Source organism: Phascolarctos cinereus, unplaced genomic scaffold (genome assembly GCF_003287225.1).
Source record: "Phascolarctos cinereus isolate Bilbo 61053 unplaced genomic scaffold, phaCin_HiC Scaffold_4;HRSCAF=312, whole genome shotgun sequence".
Taxonomy (NCBI): domain Eukaryota; kingdom Metazoa; phylum Chordata; class Mammalia; order Diprotodontia; family Phascolarctidae; genus Phascolarctos; species Phascolarctos cinereus.
The window spans coordinates 347,017,082-347,038,706 of NW_027555847.1; the positions used below are offsets into that span (position 1 = coordinate 347,017,082).

The 21,625-nt window shown below is 37.0% G+C and overlaps 1 protein-coding gene across 2 annotated transcripts in view; it reads left to right on the plus strand.

The window, feature by feature from the left end:
• The window catches only part of FGF10 (fibroblast growth factor 10), a 114,608-nt gene that overhangs the window by 1,780 nt on the left and 91,203 nt on the right, over positions 1-21,625 (plus strand). The gene's annotated exons all lie outside the window — the stretch shown is intronic.

Genomic DNA, 21,625 nt, shown 5'->3' on the forward strand with positions numbered 1-21,625 from the left:
CCTCTCTCTCCCCCCCCCACTTTAAAATTACTCACCCTTCCAACCTCCATGGGGGGAAAAAATCTGTTCCAGATGTGACCCGCTAAATATCGATGTCCCCAACCCCCTGTAAAATGATTAAGTAAAATAGTTTCACGCTGGAGACCCCCCGCATATATTACATCAGGTTGAGGACACCCGCTCCTTTCTTTTTCCGCACTCTCCCCACCCCATCCTCAGCTAGCTTGCTCGGGAAACCTCCACCATAGGAAGAAGGTGAATCTTGTGCCTGAAGTTATCTGTGCGTGCTCTCTCTGCATGCATGCATGCATCCATCCATCCATCCATCCTCCTCCTCCTCCACTACCATCCCCCGCATTTGCAGACAGACCTCTTCTCTCTCCCCTGTAAATGCTCTAGAAAACAAATTTTGTTTCTGTTAGCTGGCAGCCTTGCTAAGAGTTTTGGGACGAGCTACCTCAATCTGAAAATAATTACCCAATGTCAATTATAGTGGTTTTATGGGAAATTTTATTACAGAGAGAGAGAAGTTTGATTCCACTCTTGTCGTTTCTTCCCACCCCTAGCCCTACACCTCCAGCCGCCGCCCCCACCCACCCACCATAGGAGAGAAAAACATTTTTTTCTGGTTTTCATTTTTGTGCGTCCGTCGTGTTGGTTTGAGTGATCGCAGTCCACGAAGTTAACTTTTAAGGCACCACTGCCGCTATTTGTCTACTGCCTGCCTTCTCTCATGGTAATATGATGCTCTTGTCTGCGTTGTCAATAGCATATGGGCCGCTTTGTGGTGTCCTGTCGTACTCTTTTCTTCAGAAACCTCTCATATTGCACAGCTATACTACAGCAGCATTGTAAACATCTGGGACTGTCTTCTCAGAGACCTCACACACATTTCATTGTCATTCTTTATTTTCAAAGTAAAAGACATAAAAGTCTGTTTCCATGAATATACTTTACCCCATAGAGTGAACTTTTCTCTTCACAACAAATTATGGAATGGGATTTTGGTGAGGTGATTTTATTCTTATTGGAGAGGGGAGCAATTAATGTATACTTTCTTCAATTGCTCTTGAAATGTCATTATTATTGAATTCACTCCCCTTTCCAGCCATTTTCAAATAGTGGCACCTGGAAATTGCTAATTGTTATTTGAATGGTTCCAAGTGTATGTTATGGTACATTGAAAACAGTCAATAAATTATAACATCCAAATCGTTTTAATGGTCACACTGGGTGGGGGGGAAGGCAACAAAAAGCAGGTAGTGCCTTTTTTCGTGTCTTTTGGTAACTCCAAGTGTAATGTTTTTCCAGGTTAAACATCTAGGGTAGACAGTGGTAGTGATGGTTGAGGGTGAGGTGGGAGTGACAGCTTGTCACACTAAGAAGAAACGTATTAGAAATGCTTTCCTAAATTGGTTTTTCTATACACACACGCGCATGCACAGACACACACACATTATATATAGATATAGATATAGATATAGGTATAGATATAGATATAGATATAGATATAGATATAGATATAGATATAGATATAGATATAGATATAGATATAGATATAGATATAGATATAGATATAGATATAGATAGATAGATATGTATATATGTGTATATATATGTATATATGTGTATATATATATATATATGAAAAGAAGAATAAATTTGTTTTCTAATAAACTACCCCAGTTGCACATTTTCTCCTTTAACTTCTCTTCTTCCCTTTTCCAAACCTGTTTTCATGTTATGCAAATTATTAATGAATTTGAAGTTTTAGATTTATGGCTATAACATCAGAGGTGCCAAATGTTTCACTTTCATGGTTTTTTTTTCAGCCTTCTGATTCATAGAAAGTGGTTTTAGATGATGTCATGTCATAGTAAGGCTGCTTGCACTAGAAACTCATTTGTAACCATAATTCTTGAGACGATCTTTATAGTCTTGTCTGTTTTCCACCAAAATTTTGACTTAACACCAGTGTGTGCTTGAAAGATAAAATAGTTGTGGTTTTGTTTACTTAAGATTCTGGGGGTAAAGCTGTTCAAACATTTATTGACAACTGAGCACAGACTCCTCCCCTGTCTACCCTCCTGTCTTATGTAGTATTTTTCTGGGTTTTCAGCTCACAAAGAAAATTAAAGGGTGAGTGTTTATCTTGAGCAAATTCATTATATTAAGGCACACTTTCTTTATCACCAACTCCAGCCAAGCCAACTTTGAGTGTCTTTATGATGAGATATCTGGGGATCCTAGCAGAGTTGCTTTAAACTTAAAATTCAAAGGATGTCTTAAAATCAGTTTTTTCTAAGAGAATGATTTGTACTATTAACCATTTACTGGGATGACTCATTCAGCTCTAAACAACTCTATTTTGTGGTGAACCATTTCCATTTAAGGAGAAAAATAAAATTTGATTGGCCTTTAGGAAAAGGGGGGGGTATTAGCAAATGAAGTCATGTAAACTAGCCGAAGTGTAGCCATGTATTCTACCTGTGATCTATAAAACTTCACAAGTACAGGATGTATATTATCAACTTAAGGATTTTGATAATACTTTCTATTTTATTCTTAGTGGTGCAAATGAAGGGAGAGAAAAAAGTTGAAAGGATTATTTTGTTAAATTACGTACATACAGTTTAGTCTTTCCAAGAACATCTGTATCAAAACACTACAAGTGAAAAGCAGAGGTTGTACAAGTTTTAATTTCACATGTGCCTGGGTAATCAGAATGTTGCCACAATTTCCAGCTGGCCTGATTCAGCTGAAGTGCACGGTGTCATTAAGATATTGTCTAAATGTTGTGTAATTACATGTGAAGAACTAACTTGTGCCATGCCTACAGGCGCATCAGCCAGCCCACCAAATGGTAGCCTGTTAAATATTAGGGTATCTAACCTCTGAAGTAGTGTGTCAGTTCCTTGTTCAAAACCACATTTCAGTAACATTTTCCTAAGCAAGTTATTAATTACTCTCCATACACAAAGCTGATCTTTTAAGATTTGTTTATTTGAAGCTTAATTTTCGTTGTTACTTTTGACCCTAGTGATATGACTGCTAAAATACAGTCACAGCTTATCTTAGAGGTTACATGCCTGTGATATCCTGGGTAATTAAACAACTGTTTGAATGGCTCTTTGCCAGCAAAATACTAGCAAACAAAAGACAAGTAGGAAATGAACCACAATTATTGCAAAAGCATATATAAGTTTCTACATTCAAGATGTTTCTCAGGGCCTGAATCATGCTAAAAATACTACATGGGCTAAATAAAGGCTTACTCTGGCTAACACTTACCATCTTGGCGATTGTAGATGTTTAGCTTTTGTGCCTTGTGTCTCTTCGTGCTTATAGAATAACAAGAATGGAGATGAATTATGTCTCTTCTGTCAGAAGTCTGGGAAAGCTTGAATAATTTAGAGTAGCAGTATTGTATCTGTCACTAGATATGTGCAGGCTAGTTTAGGGTTTGGTTTATCATTCTTTACATCTAGAGCTTTGCCCTTGAAACACAACCACTCAGCACTAGCTCTTACCTCAGAGAAAGCCTGGATACAGCTGCTCACCCCTCTTGCCCCAGTGCTGTCCTGAGAGGCTTATTTCCAGGAGAGAGTAAAACAGCTGAAGGCTTCTCCTGAGACAATCACTTAGAAAAAGGGGAAAGTCCTGGGGAAAAGCAAATGGAGCTCTCAAATGAGTCTTGATAAACCTATTGGCCTCTTGGAACTTTCTATCGAGGTATCTCAACAACTGAAAGTCATTGATTGTCCATAGTTAGCTAAAAGGTATTGTTGGTTTCCCTCCCCTTTCTCAAAGAACTGACTCATTTCAAGAACAGAATTTCTTTTTGCTGTGAACACAAATGAGATGCAAACTGGTAGCATGTACAGAAAGACTGACCCAGACATATACTGGCTGTGTTACTGTGGGCTAGTCACCTAACCAGTGCCTCTTGGCCAGGCTATTCTCTAAAAAGATTACTGAAGAGTTGCTGATCTGTATTAGTGGAGAAATTCTCAACACAAGTGACTGCACAGTCCTAGACTTGCCTGCCCCCCCCATTTCTCAATCTCTTTCTGCCTCTGCCTATCTCTTTCTCTCTGTGTCTCTCTTTCTCTCTCTGTCTCTCTTCCTTCTCTTTCTCCATCTCTCTCTCTCTCTCTCTCTCTCTCTCTCTTTCTCTCTCTCTCTCTCTCTCTCTCTCTCTCTCTCTCTCTCTCTCTCTCTCTCTCTCTCAATCCCTCTATTTCTTTCTCTCTCAATGCCTGTCTCTTTGAGAATGTCTCTATAGTAGAAATGGTATCTCATTGTTCTATACATGCTTTCTCCTCAGCCCTTAAGGCATAATATTCAAGGCATAGCTGTCTAGAGTTGGGCAGTGCTACTCTAGTCTTCTGGTAATATTTTTCACTTCTATGATAGAAGAGTTTTGACATATAATTGGTCCTGGATGCACAAACAATATATAGACAGATCAATCTCACTTATGTTAACTGAGGTCATTAGGAATACATGGATACTTAAGGAAAAGCCCCTAATTTCATTGTCTATAGTAATTGTTTACAGCTGACAGCCAAATGTTTAATTGTTCCCAGGTGTAATAAAATAATTTGATTCTGAATGCCATTGGGAAATCAGGCTGTTATAAGAATGTCTGCTGTCCCTCGCTGTATGTTGTTCTCAGCTGCACAGAGAGCTGAGCTGAGATTAAAAGATTGGATTTTAATTCTTTCAAAATTAATTTTGCCACAAAAACATTTATTTTCTCAGCTAAAAAGCAAAGACAGTTTTCCAAGATGAAAGTTTTCCATACTTCCTTGGTTTTTAAATTTGGACAGGCACTTACTGTTAGAAGTTTATTTAAAAAATTGGGGGTGGCCAATCATTCCTAAAGAAAATAGGAAACTATTAATGTTTCCTAATAAGGACTTTTGGGGAAAAAATCTGAGCAAAAAGAAAACTTTACACATCTTTATGACTTCATTTGGTGTCTCATTTAAGTCCTAGTGTTTTCTAGAGTTCAGTTACATAATTTATAACCAGCATGAGCATGGAGGATTTATGAATGTGGAAGGCACTGTATTATTTAATGTTTACACGACACTGTCCTGTTACCTTTACTGCATTCCCACCATATAGACCCTCCACATTGATAGCATTATCATAAATCTATTAAAAATGTACAGTTGGAAAGAGCCTCCTCTTCATAAACCTGATTTATCACCACCTGCTAAAAGAAGCCTAAGAAAACATTTGGTAAGTTTCACAGCGCTGATAGAAAAAGAATACAAAAAGAGATTGAGAGAATTTTGAAACTCCCATTTTGAGGTATCAGTTATTTTAAGACTGAAAAAGCTCTCAGATCCTTTCCTAGGGAAAGTGCCTGTCATTTGAAAACAGGTGTTTTTAAAGGGATGTGTCACAGAACAATAAAATTGATAAAATATATTAGACATCAGATGTATTTCTCTTTGAAAGCTAAACTGCCACCAAGTTCAGGTAAAAAAAGCCAAGCCACATTCCCTATGAAGTACTGTTAAACTTCCTGTGAATTATACTAATGATATTTTATTTCAGAGGAAGAATTAGAAATGACTATTTATGAGTTCTAAAATTGCTGGGAAAGGGTATGCTAGTTTATTTTAAATAAATCCAATGTTCCTCAAATCTATAAACTTCTGTTGAATACAATTCTTCTCCTATGAGCCTTAAATATCACCACACATACAAAATCATGCCAATGATAGCCTCAATTTTTTTTTCTGGAAGTATAAATCTATATTAGTTTAAGGTGATTTGAGCTTATGTAAAATCAATTCTTTGAGCTTTTTTGAAGTGAAGTAAGTCTGTGAAGAATAATTAATAGCTATGTGACAGATCCTCTCTGAGCCTCAGTTTCTTCACTTGTAAAATGAAGTGGTTGCACTTGACCTCTAAGTTTCCTTTCAGCTCTAAATCCATAATCCTAAAATGACCTTCTTGGTTTGAATTCCATTTTTTTCCCATATTATTAGCTGAACTTAGCATAATAGGGTTACATGGGAGGGGAAAAAAAGCTGATATCCTTCTTTCCAGATAAGGAAAAGGTAACATATTCACTTGGAACAGTGAATGGTCCAGTGGGATGCTTACGTGTGCTATTTTTTTTCATATTTGAGCAACCATTCAATGTTTACTGATTATAGTATAGCCAGTAATAAATGAATTTGTCTTTGTTTTGTGACAAATCTGTGCTTTATCCCAAAGGACATTAATCTCATGTATCATATTAATTTTTTTAAGGCTCAGAGATCATGTAAAATTTAGAGCTAGATGGAACCTAAGAGACCATTTATTTATATTCTCTCATTTTACAAATGCTTTACATTTTCCATTTGGACATTCTTATTTATTTCTGCAGACCATTTCCTTTCACCAGGGCTACCTACCTGTCCTACTATTGCTAGCCAGCACAATGTATGGAGGTGCTTTATGATACCTGACAGCAACAATAAGAACAAAATAAGATAGAAAAATGATTGAAAAGAAATCAGTCTGTATCATGGGAAGCCATCATTGACTATAGACCATTGAGTTAATCATGAAGAAAAATACTAGTGAATTTGGGGATAAAAGTAGTTTTTAAAAGTCTTCAATCTGTACAGATTTTACACAAATAGAAAATTTCAAGACATCTCAATGGGAGCCAGGTCACATACTACTAAATAATGGCTCTAAAGGCTCCCTTGCTTTTAAATCAGGTCCCTTGCGTTCTTTCTTTGAACACTGTGTTCTAATTGGAACAATAAATCAAAGAAGACACGCCAAGTAGATTCCCATGTAAGGTGGACAACTGGACAGTGCTTTTATGCTGCTGCTAACACGTGCATCCAATTACTGCTTGATAGATTCATAGCTCTGGCTGTAAAGCATTGCCTTATTTTATAGTTCACCTAATAATTCTTTAGCCAAAATCTGTCCACATTTACCTATAGCTAATCTGTCAGTGTGTGTGTATGTGCGTGTGTATGTATGTGTGTGTATGATCATTAATGAGTAATTTTCAAACATCTGACATGCTTCCCCCAAATGAATGATGACATGGGCTAATCTTCTAACTGTCCATAATGCAAGAGGAAAACATCTCCCAAATCTGAGCTTTAAATAGTTGCCATCAATGTCCCCAGGTATAGCCCAATTCTGCAAGACTGAAGACTTCAAATTGGCATGTACTTACTTTTGCCAATATTACTTTCCTTCAAAACCTAAGGTTAACATGCTTGATTAATTTAACCGGAAATTATATTAGTTTATCCTTAAAACTCATTCTGACATATTCCCCTTGGGTGGAAGGTCAGAATGGATGGTCTCCAAGGTTCCCCTACCAGCTCTAAAATTTAGCTCTATGATCTAAGGTGACTTGACACTTTTATAGAGGCTTTAAAATTAAAGACTCATCAACTCGCTTTCTAATAGTTCTGTCTTCAAGTGCCTTAACATTAAAATCAGGAATCAGCAACTAGTGGCACTGGTATCTCTGAGTAACTGAGGCAAATGTTACCTGTAATAACTCTTCTTTCACCCCTCCTATCTCCCTCCCACCATGAGATCATTGATTTGAAGCTTGAAACGACCTTAGAGGTCATCTAAGCCAACCCCCTCATTTTATGGATGAGGAGACATGACACTGTATCTCTTCTCTGTCCTTTTTTCCTAGTCTTCAGATTTTCCCCTTCTCTCCTCTTCATACTCTGGACCTGTGAATTAAACTATTGGACCTCAAGTGACCTTAATAATGGCTCTGAGTACTGAGCAGATAATAGAAATTTAATCAGATAGTACAGATAGCTGGGTGGGGCACTGGATAGAGCTACAGGCCTAAAGTCAGGAAGATATCTTCCTGAGCTCAAATCTGGCCTCAGACACTTACTAGTTTTGTGACCCTGGGCATGTCATTTAACTCTGTTTGCCTCAGTTTCCTCATCTGTAAAATGAACTGGAGAAGGAAATGGCAAGCCACTTCAGTATCTCTGCCAAGAAAACCCCAAATGGGTTCAAGAAGAATTGGTCACAACTGAAAATGACTGAATAGCAATGAATCAGATTATAGACCCTTAATTTGGTGTGCCTAAGACTTGACTGTAAGTCCCTTGAAGGCAGGAGCTGTTTTATTCCATCTTTGTTTCCATAGGACCTAGTACATCCCTAAATAAGAGAATGAGCTGGGATTTTTCACTTTATTATGATAACACCATCCAACAAATCAGATAACAAACTGTCTAAGACTTAGTAGATATGTCCTAGATAGTTATCTGACAGAGGTTAAGTGATTTTCCCTGGGGTCACCCAAAACATAAATTTAAGAAGCAGGATTTAAACTCATCTTCCTGATTACAAGCCCAGCACTCTGTTTAATTTGCCACGCTGATTCTCCCTAGTATATAACAGAAATTTTGTAGCTGGTGCTTGAATTATTTGTTGAAATGAATTGAATGACTTTCTATTTTTACTAAAAATCTCTAACTAGAAATTCAGTAGCCTCCATCTGTGGCCTGCTTCTGTTTAATCTCTGCCTCATTCTACAAGGAATTTTAGCTTGATTCTTCTAAGAATAGAAATTAGACTTGTGACTTCACTGGTATAGGGGACTCCCATATGAGGAAACTCCCTTTACCATTGCAAGCAGGTAACTTCTCTGTTATTTATAGTCTTAGAGAGTTTCCTGAGGCACTAGGCAGTTAAGTAAATTGTGCAGGGTCACACAAGCACTAAGTATAGATGTTGAGACTTGAACCTACATCTTCCTGCCTTTGAGGCCAGCTCTCTATCCACTGGTCATTCTATAGCTCATAATGTTATGGTACTTTACTTTCTCCAAAATCACCCTATTGGAATTGTAATATAACTTTTATTGCCCTCAATTTCATACGTGAGAGGGGAAAAAAACAGTGCAGAGAAGGAAGAGAACAAATTGCAGAATCCCTGTCAATGCTAGAAAAAAATTCTATTCAATCTAACAAATATTTAAGTGATGGCTGTGTGCAAGGCCTTGTGCCCTTTCTTGCTCTTTGTAAATTCCATCAGAGGCTCCATTTTCAATCCTTCAAGGATTTATGTTACCTACTACATTTCCTGTAATAGTCTGATACTGCCATTTTGCCAATGGCATTTCTAGTAACAGAATATAAATACAATTTCAGGATTCAAATAAATTCTTCTTACCATTTTAGATATTAGCAAGTAGCATATCTCAGACAGTAAATGGTATTCCCAAAACTGATTTTTAGCTCTTATAAGCTGTAAATTACAGGTCTGTTTGTTTTTGTTTAGTATTTTACATTAAATTTCTCTAGATGTCATTGGTTTGTTTGAATCCTGTACATGTGTATGTTTGGTGGGAAAGGTTGGGAATGAAATCTATTTTCTCACTGTATACTAAGCTATGAGCAGCTTTGTATAGTAGAAATAGTGCTGGGGTTGGAGTCAAGAAAGACTCCTGGACATAAATCCTAGCTAGATATAAATTACTAGCCAGCTAGGTACACATTCTGAGCCTCAATTTCCTCTTTTATAACATTGGGTTAATACTCATAGTACCTACCTCTTGGGATTGTTGGTAAGCTTAAATGAGGTAGTATACATGAAGTGCTTGGCAAATTTTGCAACACTAAGTAAAATGTCCATTATTATTATTGTAGAGGGCTGGGCCCTAACCCTAAGTATGAATCCAGCTCAGACGTAAACATTATGTGTTCAAATGTTCAGAAGATCATAGAAATCTATGGTAGGTAGAAAGAACCTCAGAAACCATTTAGTCCAATGCCTTTATATTAAAGATAAAGAAACTGAGTCCCCAAAATGTTTAGTTTAATTCAAATATTATTAACCTGGCATCTAAGATTGAAGAGAACCCAGGGGTGGAGTGAACTCAGAATTTTAATATTTTATAACTATGGATAGAATGCTAGACTTGTAATTAAAGAAGACTAGTTTGAATCTTGTCTCAGACAGTTACTAGCCATGTGGCCATGGGTAAGTCATTTGATCTTCTTTAGCTTCAGTTTCCACATTTAAAAAATGGGGATAATAACACTTACCTTGTAGGGTTGTTGTGAAAATTAAATGAGATAACATGTAAAGTGTTTTGTGAAGATTAAAGTGCTAAATAAATGTTTATCAGTAGTAGTGGTGGTGGTTCTGGTAGTAATAGTAGTCATCATCATTGGAGTAGTAGTAGTAGTAGTAGTAGTAATAGTAGTAGTAGTAGTAGTAGCAGGAGTAGTAGTAGTAGTAGTAATAGTAGTAAAGTTTGAGAAATGTACCAGGAATTCAGAGGAATGTTTGATCACTGAGAGCTAGGATGTTCTGGGATGAGAGAGACAGTCCCACCAGATATATATGACATCATTTTGGCATTGAAGGATGAGCATGCGATAGATGAATGGAGGACTGGGGTATGTCAGGTGGTTGAACCAATTTGTACAAGGTATGTAAGTGAGTGTGTACTTGATGGTGAGGCAATATGAATGTACTGTTGGCCTGATTTGAAGTTTTCAATACTAATGTGTAACGTAGCAAGGTGTGCTACCTTACAAAGAAAACAGAAACAAAATGTACTACAAACTATATTTCAAAAAAGTTGAGTTATTATGATGGCGAGAGCTTTAATTTTGGAATTTCCTGATATTTCAGACCTTAAGATTTCAGTTGGAATGTTGCATTAAAACAGTGTTTGCATCCAAGTCTCTTTTATTTCTGGAGGGGGGAGGGAGAAGAAAGAAAAAGAGAGCAGCAGCATTTTTGGAAATAAAGCTATTAGCTTTGGAGGATTGAAACATCGAAAGTACACGAACTTTGTACGAGTTTAGATTTGGTCAGTTCAAGCCTTTGTACTTGGAGGGGGGTGTAGAAAGGGAAGGGAAAACATTCATGAAAAGAAGCAATTGGAAAATTGGCTTCAATCTTCATTCCAAAGATATTATGTCCAAGAGCTCTTGGGTGTCAGTCCATCATTGAATCAAGAGGAAACACCACCTACTGTATCATCAATCCAACTGCTTTCAGTTTAGCAGCTTAGCTTTCTCTGTAGACCAGTCTTTGCTTTACTTAGTTTTGGTAATTTGAAGCGATTAGCCCAAGGTAGTAGCCTACACATGTTCTTCATGTAGAAGTGAAAGTCTGAAACGTTTTCTGAAATAGCCTGTTGGTGTGATAAAGAGGGAATATTTATACAACTGGAGCTATCCCTTATAATAATTAACTTGATCATGACGGAAATCCTTTTAAGTCTCTTAGGATCTACTAGTGATTACTACATTTCCTTGTATTTGCTGGGAGGCAGGGTAGAGGCCATCCTTAGAGGACTCGCCATAAAGTCATGAAAGCCTAGGTTTAAACCTTATCTCTGACAACTACTATCTACATGACCCTGGGCAAGTACCTTAGCTATTGCTGTTACTCTTTAGTCATTCAATTATGTCTGATTCTTCATGACCACCTGAACCATAACACAACAATACTGTCCATAGAATTCTCTTGACAAAGATACTGGAATGGTTTGCCATTTCCTTTCCCAGTGAATTGAGGCAAACACTGTTAATGACTTGCTTACTGACTAGCCACACAGCTAATAAGTGTCTGAGGCCAGATTTTAACTCACGTCTTCCTGACTCCAGGCCCAGCTCTATCCACTGAACCATCTCATGTCCCTTAGCTATGCAGTGGTATAACTCTCTAAGACTCTAAGATATGGACAAATTGTTTATCAGAATCACTAGGGGAGCCTTCCACCAAAATTTTGTCACACTGAAAACACAAATCCAGATGCAAACATGTTTGAAAAAGACTCTAAATCTTAGAATAATGAAAAGGGCCAAAAAAAAATGAAATTGCCTTGTGTTTGCATTACATTTTGTGGGCTTACAAAACGCTTTCACATATAATCTGTTTTGATTCTTACAACAACACAGTGAGGTTGACAGGACAGGAGTTATTCCCAGTTTGTAGATCAAGCATATGAAGCCTAGAAAGGGTAACATACTGGGATTCACTGGCAGCCCAGAAGTAGCGGGGTTGGGAATTGGGGAAAGAACTTCTGACTCCTTGGTTAGTGTTCTTTCCACAATATCATGTTGTCATTGAAGGAAAAGATTTAATATTTGCCTACATCCTGGGAAGGTAGGGTAACTCAATGGAAGAAGTATTGAAGTAAGAATCTGGAGATCCACATTTGATGTTTAATCCAGTTTCTACCACTTTATACCTACGTGACCTTAAACAACGTATCTAATAATAGCTCGACTCAGATGCCTCATTTGTAAAAATGGTCCTCATATTTGTAAAGATGGGCTTTATATCTTGCATGTTTAAAGGCAAGATGATTTCTTGAGGTCCTATCTAGTTTTTATGATTCTAAGGACTTCTAAAATGTATTTTCTGTCCTCCCCTCAGTCATATCTGCTTCTGTCTGATTCATTGTCGATGCTATAGCCTCATTTGGCCCCATGTCTCAGTGTTCAGGGAGCTGGGAGGACTGGAAACCTTGTTGATGTCAGGCAGGTTGGAGAGAGAGAGAAAGCCAGAACATCTTCTAGGGATCTGCTTTCTCAAGCAACGAGCAATTCTGCTCATTGGTCATTGGCTTCAGACTGTTCTTGTGTATCATCATCACTTCCATGAACATTAATTTAGTACTATCATGCTAACATCTCTGGGATTCTACATAGAGAAGTCCCTGAATAATAAAAACTCCCATTTATCCAGAACTTTACAAATCATACAGCCCTTACAACAATCCAATACAGATACCATCATCCCCATTTTACAGATGAGGAATTTGAGATGCCGAGATGAAGGAATTTGGTCAAAGTCACACAGACGGTGTCAGAGCTGTGACCATAGTCTTTCATGGCACTAATAGAGTCAAATGTGTTGGCTACTGAGAATGAACTAGATGGAAGGGGGTGTCAGGAACGTGACATTTATTTACAATGATACCCCAGAGCAGAGCTCCTCAATTTCTTTTTTGTCATGGTCTCCTTTGGCAGTCTACTGAGGCCTATCAATCCTTTTCAGGATGGTTTTAAGTACACAAAATAAAATATATAGGACACAAAATTATATTAATATTATGCACATGTATATAATAATTATTATAATTTATTCATTGACTCTAAGTTAAGAATCCCTGATTAGAGTATCACCTACAAATGACTCCTTCATCAAGTATATCCGTGATTGATTGTAGCAATGGTTTCTTATCCCAGGGCCAGCAGCTTTCTTTGGTGAAGGAAAGAGAAACAAGTATTCATTTTCTTATTGTAAACCCCTCAGCTTCTAAGGCTGGTATGAACATGGTGCCTGTGGTGAAGTCCAAGGCTGTGCTCAACAATCAACGCATCTGGTTGTCTTGATGTTACAAAAAAGCTTCAAGCCTGGATCTGGTGCTTACTAACTGTGTGACTTTGGGCCAATCCCTTGATCTCCCTGGCTTTTGGTTTCCTCATCTATAAATTGGTGATATTAATATTCGTCCAGGGTTATTATAAGGAAAGTGTTTCATAAGGCAATGTCATCATGAATTCTCTAATTATTACACAGACACCAGAGAGTATCCAGTATTTTAAACAAGAGACAAGGTTGAAAAATGTGGACAGACTCTTCACAAGAGCTTTACCACAGGAGAAACAAACTATCATCGAATGGCAGAGGTGGTTCATAAATAAAACTGCGAAGTGGGGAGAGGACAGAAGAAGAAAAACAGACTACCTCAGCCCAGGGCACTCCAACTAGCATATTACATTCCTTTCCTAAGCAGAGCCCAGAGGCTGCTTTATTCATGAATGCACTGGTTCAGACTAGAGCAGCATGGATTGGGGGAGGCAGAGGGGAAGTAGGGAAAGGAACATTCCTTCAGAAAAATAGAATTTTTTCTTTTGCCCCCTAGTTTTTTATAGTGTTTCCCCCAATTATATGTCAAGACAATTTTTAGCATTCATTTTTACAAGATTTTGAGCTCCAAATTTTTTTGTCCCTTCCTCCCCTCCTCTCCTCCTAAAGTGGTAGATAATTTGATATTGGTTGTACATGTGGTGTCATGTAAAACATATTTCTGTATTAGTCATGGTTGTGAATGATAAAACAGATCAAGGAAAAAAACATGAAAAAGAAGAGAGTAGTGAAAAAAGTATGCTTCGATCTGCATTCAGAGTCCATCAGTTCTTTATCTGGATATGGATAACACTTTCCTTTGTCAGTCCTTTGTACTTGTCTTGGATCATTGTGTTGCTGAGAAGAGCTGAGTTATTCATAATTAATCATCACACAATGTTGCTGATATTGTGTGCAATATGTTCCTGGTTCTACTCATTTCACTTTACATCAGTTTGTACAAGTCTTTTCATGTTTTTTTCTGAAATCTGCCTGTACAATAGTATTCCAGCACATTCATATACAAGCTTGTTCAATCATTCCCCAGTTGATGGACATCCCCTCAATTTCCAATATTTTGCCACCATGAAAATGGCTGCCACAAATATTTTTTGCACATGTAGGCCCTTTCCCCTTTTTATGATCTCTTTGAGATACAGACCTAGTAGCAGTATTACTAGATCAAAGAGTATGACAGTTTGGTTGCTTTGGGGCACAGTTCCAAATTACTCCCCAGAATGATTGGATCGGTTCACAATTCCACCAACAATGTATTAGTGTACCAATTTTCCCACATCCTCTTCAACATTTATCATTTTCCTTTTTTGTCATATTATACAATCTGATAGGTATGAGGTGGTACCTCAGAGTTGTTTTAATTTGCATTTCTCTAATAAAAAGTGAATTAGACTGCTTCTTCATATGCCTATACATAGCTTTGATTTCTTCATCTAAAAACTTCCTGTTCATATCCTTTGACCATTTATCAGTTGAGGAACTGGAATATTTTTCAATCAAGATATCCCCAGAAATCAAACTTAGTTGGTATCCAATCCTGAGGTGGTTCTCAAAAGACAAGTCACCAATGGAACTGACAAACATCAAAGCTAGTGGAATGATAGATGATCCAGTATGCCACAGAATGAGCCATGAATTTCTGGACATGGAAAATTTGAGAAATTATTATGCAAGACTATACTTATTGATTATGAGTTTTATTTTTCTCTTTTTCATTATTTTATTTGTGGGGAGAATTAGTTGAAAGAAGAAAATTAAATGTTTGATAATTGAAAAACACCAAACTTTTATCCATTAGATTTCTAAGCAGCAGATACATGCCTATTGGTATTCCTACAAAGACAAAAATAGAGAAATAAGTAGATACTTGTCCCAGTCTTAATTGGGTGTACCTCACATAAGACCCATTTACCCAACTTTTGAAAGAGAGAGAGAGAGAGAAAAAGCACAGTGAGTCTCAGTACTGTTTTACCACCAGGAAATAGAGAAGCTCCATATTCTCTGGAGCTGAGAGGTGATTCTGCCTGCTTATCTGCCTGTTTTTCTTCTCACTAGATAAAAGAAAGCAGAGAGCTTAAGGGGATAGTAAAATTGCTCCTGCTTATCAAATGGAGTGAATAGCTTAAGGACTTGAGTGGCAGTCCTGTACATCCTTAAGGCCTTCCCTGTCCTTCTTGCCTACTTAGGTTGTGTATAATAACCTTCCTTCTTGCCAGGGTCTTTCTAGGCTCCCTTGGGGGTTTTCTTTCACATTTCAAACCTTGTGTGTTAGATATGAATGCTGCTGGCGCTTGTTTCTCTTTAAGGGACTGGTCAGTGCAAAACTGAGAATACTGGTTAACACAAACCCTATGTATGAGATTGGAGTGTCATTGGGGGTTGCCAGTTTCGAACCAAGAAGGTTGATTTAGCAGAAGGCTGACTCTTTAGTCTAGTCTCATGACCCGTTACTGAAACCTACTCCCTCACTGAAAGCTACTGAATGGTTGGACTGAAGTAGGGGATGTACATCAATATTCAGATTCATGAAGATAATGTTTTTAATCAAGTTATGAAAATACCAAGGATAGAATTATAGAAGCTCAGAGTTGGAATTATCTAAGATGTCATTTGGTAAAACCAGTGTTGGAGTCTCCTCTGCCATACTCCTCATCAGCAAGTCTTGGGTGAGGGGGAACCCATTACCTCTTAATCATTGCACTCAGAGATATCTTTAATTGCTAGGAATTTCTTCTTTAAGCCTAAATATGCCTAAATGCTTTTTTAGTTCTATCAACTGAGAAAATTATTTTAATTCCTCTTCCTTATCCCTTTGAAGAAAGCAATGGTATACTTTATAGATTCTCACTTTTCCAGATCAAACATATCCAGTTCTTCCAGCCATTCATATGACATGGATGTTAGCCTTCTCTAGAAATAGCTAGGTGGTGGAGTGGACAAAGCACTGGGCCTGGAGTCAGGAAGACTGGAATTCAAATCCTGCCTCAGTTATTTACTATCTATATGACCCTGGGCACAGGGTCTGACTCAGTTTCTTCAACTATAAAATAGGGACTATAATACCATTTATCCTCCAGGGTTGTTGTGAAATTTAAATGAGATGATTTTTTTTTTGGTTTTAGGCAATGGGGTTAAGTGACTTGCTCAGGGTCATACAGCTAGTAAGTGTTATGTGTCTGAGGCCAGACTGGAACTCAGGGCCTCCTGAATCCAGGACCGGTTCTCTATCCACTGCGCCATCTAGCTGCCCCTTGAGATAATATTTTAAATCACTTAACACAATGCCTAGCACATTATGGGAATTACTTTTCCTTTCCTTCCTTTTGTCATCCTTGTCAGGGTCTGCTCTGATCCATTTTTGTCAATCCTAAAATGTATCATTAAGTGCTGAATATGAAATTCCAAGAATGATCTGAAAGAAGTGTCATAGAACTATTACTTGAATGTTACACAGTGTCCCGAAAGTCTCATGGCAGCTTTAAGCTCTAATAGCTTTAAACTCTAACAACTTAATAAAACCTAATAACTTTAAATGTTAACTCTAACTAAGCTTAAAACTTCCTTGAGATTTTTGGAAAATCGTGTATATGTTTCTCAGTGTAGCCTAAATTCATCTGAGTACTGTTGCTGCCATGTTGCACTGATGATTCATACTGAACTTGAAGTGCACTAAAATCCTCAGATAATTTTCACATTTGTAATAGAAAATCACATTCATAAAGAAATTTAAAATTGTGTAAATGCTTTCCTTCAAAAACTCTAAGGCAGGTATCATCATTTTGGAATTGTTTAAACGTGCACTCATGATCTTATACTTTTATGGTCAATTTTATTTTGTATAGGACTTTACATTGATCCTTGCTTACTAAGTAAATGGACCTCCAAAAAAAATCAGTCACATGAAAAAAATTCCCTTTGGAATCTACACATAAAAAGTCTGAATAGTAAGGACTGGATTTCATGGCTAGAGAGAAATGGTGAAACCATCCTCACATTGCCTCTGGAAGTAGAATAATAGGGATACTATTACAGCTGAAATACTGAGCACTTTATTCTGAGGATAGTTTCTGTCAGAGCATCTCTCAGGCCAAACCCTGTTGCTGGGGCAGCTCTCCTGTTGTATTTCTTCTATTTTAGCGGAGGTGAGATATCCATCTGAGTGTCAGGTAGCAGCGATTAAGCCCCCATGTTGAGATGAATGAAGATTGGTTTCATCAAAAAAAAAAACTTTTCTCTAGAGAAAGAGCATTCCATATAAAGTATGATGCTGAAGAGAAATGAATGCGATATTTTAAAAGAAATCTTAATTGGAGGTGGCTTGAAATATAATACCCAGATCTACCTCAGAAAAACTGGTATTATTCAGGGACTTTTTAAAACTTATTTTTCTTCATCATTCTTCATCATTCTTTTACCTCTTAAGGAAAGAAAAATATACATATTGAAGGCTATCTCATCTACCATTTCTGGAAAAAGAAATCAAACTAAACAAAGGAGAGTAAAAGGATTAAATCTTCCTCTAAAAATTTTGAAAGGCACAGCATTTCTCATCCAAAGAAGCTACTTTCTGATGACTTTCAGAATCACATTATCTCAAATTTGGAAGGTACCTCAGAGAACATACGATCCACTAATGTCTGTCTGAGAATTTCTCCTTGCTGGCATGTGGACCAACCCTCCACTTGAAAACCTCCAATGAGGGAGCACTACTTCTGGATAGAGTGTGAAGTCTGAAAGGAGTCTTTGATTGAGCTGAATGCTTTTGGTTAGGTTTTTGTTCTTCCCTTGAGGTATGTCAGTTTGTGGATCAGAGAGCATAGAATCTTAGTGCCTTCTACAATTGCTAGTTTGAAGCTGTGGCATGGAGGACAAATCCCCAGTTTCTTCTCCCTTCCTGCCCAATGGCCCTGGAAAAATTGTGGGTCTTTGGCCTAGATTCAACTACTGTCCTGGTTGTGGTGAGGGCTCACTTGGATCAAGGGTGATAACTGCATTGTAGAATCAACATAAAAAGGAATAACTGAACCGGAGTGAACATAAGAAGCTGAAGCCTCAAGGAATATGTAAATTTAATTGGTCAGTCACCACCCCTTTATAACAACTGTAAAGTTTCATTTGGATTAAAATTTTGAACAAGGATTTCTTAGCCTCAGCCAGCTGTTCACTTAGCTAACACAATAATTAATACAATAGTTCCAGTAAACCTAGGCTTTGGGCTGTTTCTTGGCATTCCTTTTAATAGGATTTGCGATCTCTCTGTATTAAGGAAACAGGAAGGAACCTTAACTTTAGAACACGGATCCAGGCAATGCCAGCTACAGTCTTGTCTGTTTCTTCCATTTCCCCATGCCACAGACAGGAATTTTAATTTCTGAGAAATTTAACTGCTCCAAAGAAGAATTATTGCAGTGACATTGTTATGTAATATTTACTAGTGAAAAAAAAATCCCTTCTACCTAACATAGATGATTTGTTATACATATATGTATATGTATATATATACACACACATATACACACCTATATACATATATAGTTTATATATGTATATATTTGTGTGTACATACACAGATGCATACACACACACATATATACATATATATATAGTGCTTTGCAAACTTTAAGCACGATATAGATTAAGCAATTATTATGATTGTAGAGTACTAGATTTGGAGTTAGGAGCATCGATATAAATCCCACCTTAGACACTTATTTTATGAACAAAGGATCATGAGGTCATGGATTTAGAGGTGTTAGAGCCTTTAGAAGTCATTTGGTTCAATCCCTCTATTTTGAAGTTGAAGAGATAGAGGCCCAAAGAGCTTCATTTTAGCTCAATAGGAATAAATATGTGTAAGGGAGATATTATTAAAGTGTAAAATTACACAAGGACTTTTGGGACACCCTGTATTTATAGCTTTAAATTATTACTGTCTATATGTTATTGGTATACATGCTCACTTCTGAATGGTATTTTCACAGTCTTTATTACCTTATGCCTTTAAAATTCACTGCTTTCTATATTCTCCAAATTATCATTCTAGATAAGATTACTTTCATTTTTTTTAACCATGGGTTCTTGACCAAAGGCCTGTGAATTTTTAAAACAAATACTTTGATGATATTTCACTATAATTGGTTTCCTTTGTAATCTTATATATTTAAAAATATTCTTTAAAAGATTCATCTGATAGCTAAAGTGGTTATGACACCACCCCAAAAGGTTAAGAACCTTTTATTTAAATATACAAAATGGAGGTCAAGAATGATTAATTTCTTTATCAAATTTCTACTTGATTGTTAGGTAAATATGTCTCATTTAAGAACTGTTTTTGTTTCTAAATATTTGTCAGTGATTAGCTCTAAGAATGGGGTAGCCAGGGGGTACAGTGGAAAAAGCACTGAGTTTAGAATTAGGAAGACTCATCTTCCCGAGTTCAGATCTGGCTTCAGACACTTGCTAACTGTGTGACCCTGGGGAAGTCACTTAACCCTGCATGCCTCAGTTTCCTCATCTGTAAAATGAGTTGGAGAAGGAAATGACAAGTATCTTTGACCACAAATGGGGTCACAAACAAACCCTCAAATTGAAGGACTTAAGTTTTAATCCTTACTCTGCCACTTGCTATGTGACCTCTAGGGTCCCTGAACCTCTGGACTCAGCTTCCTCATCTGTAAAATGACAAATTTGGGCTAAGTATTTTACAGAGCTTTCACTCTGCGATCCTAAGGAGAAGAATTTGAATCCTACTTTTTTTTTTCAGTTTTTTGAATCCTAGTTTTACCACAGCCTTTGTGATAATGAGCCAATTACTTAACCCCCTCATTTTCTTGTCTATAAAATGAGGGAGGAGTGGACCAAATTCATGTGGTCCTCCCAACCTAGCTCTAAATCATATGAATCTAGGAATTCAGTCCAACAAACATTTCTTAAATACTTATGCTTGTTCCTGATGCTAGGAAGAAAAAAACCTCCTGGCCCTCAAAGAGCTTACCTTCTACTATATACTGATTGCTTTTATGTAAATTAATGTTTCTCTAGAAACTTTAAAAGTGGTTGAAAACATTTGGGCTGAAACATTTTTAACATTTCCCCATTCTGTCCCCATCTGTCCCTCCTATCCCTGCACCCCCTCTTTTCAGCTTCCCTTTATGTGTTGTCTTCACCTACTAGAATGTAGGCTGCTTGAAGTTAGGGACTGTCACCTTCTCTTTGTGTTTGTATTCCCATCACTTAGCAACGTGACTGTCACAAAGTAAGTGCTTCATAAATGCTTGTTGAGTTGTTGACATTTTATCTTGATGAAATATTGATTTACATCAACTATAAAGAGTTTGCTTACAGAGAGGTAACTAAGAAAGGGTTTGATCAAGATCCATGTAACAAGTTCCAAGTAAGTGAATTCTGAATGATTAATGCTTTATATAATTTAAATTCAGATAGCTTACCCCATTAGCTCACAACATCAAAAACTAGCCAACTTCCTATGTTTGTCCAAAAGTAGTTAACAAGATGTCATTAAATTGGCATGATATATCTTGTTTTCCATAGTGCCTCCAAAAAAAAGAATGAAATAAAATAAATCCAGGTACTATTATTGCTTTTGTTTTAAAAGTGCTTTGATTAATTGAGCTTCTATTATTTGTTCATGAATAACCCAAAGCTACATGATCTTGTAATTCATGAGGCTATTACTGCACATATGTGTCAGTTGTTAAGTTTGTAGTGAGTTTTAACAAACTAGTCAACAGAAACACCCATGTTTATGCTTCCTTCATATATCACTTGCAATTTCTAAATTTTGACATATCCTGATTTTGTATAATTTTAATTTCCATGTATATGCACCTCTCTTTACCCCATAAATCATCCCTTGCAACAAAGTATTTTAAAAATAAGAAAAAGAAAAAGAAAAAACTTCAGCAAAGCCAAACAGCACATTAGTGGAGTCTGACTCTCTATGTGTATTCCACACCTATAGAATCTAACCTATACAAAAAAGGAAGACAGGCACATTTTCTCACCTGTTTTCTGGGAATACAGCCAATTTTAAATGTCAGCATCTAAACTATTAGCTAATCGCAAAAGTAACTATTAGATTAGCCTATGGCATCAGAGATGTTTAATAAACTGGCTAACGTCCCTGTGATACAGAATGCAGAGGAAATGGCTTTTTACCCTTGTTTGATTCCCATATCAGACTAAT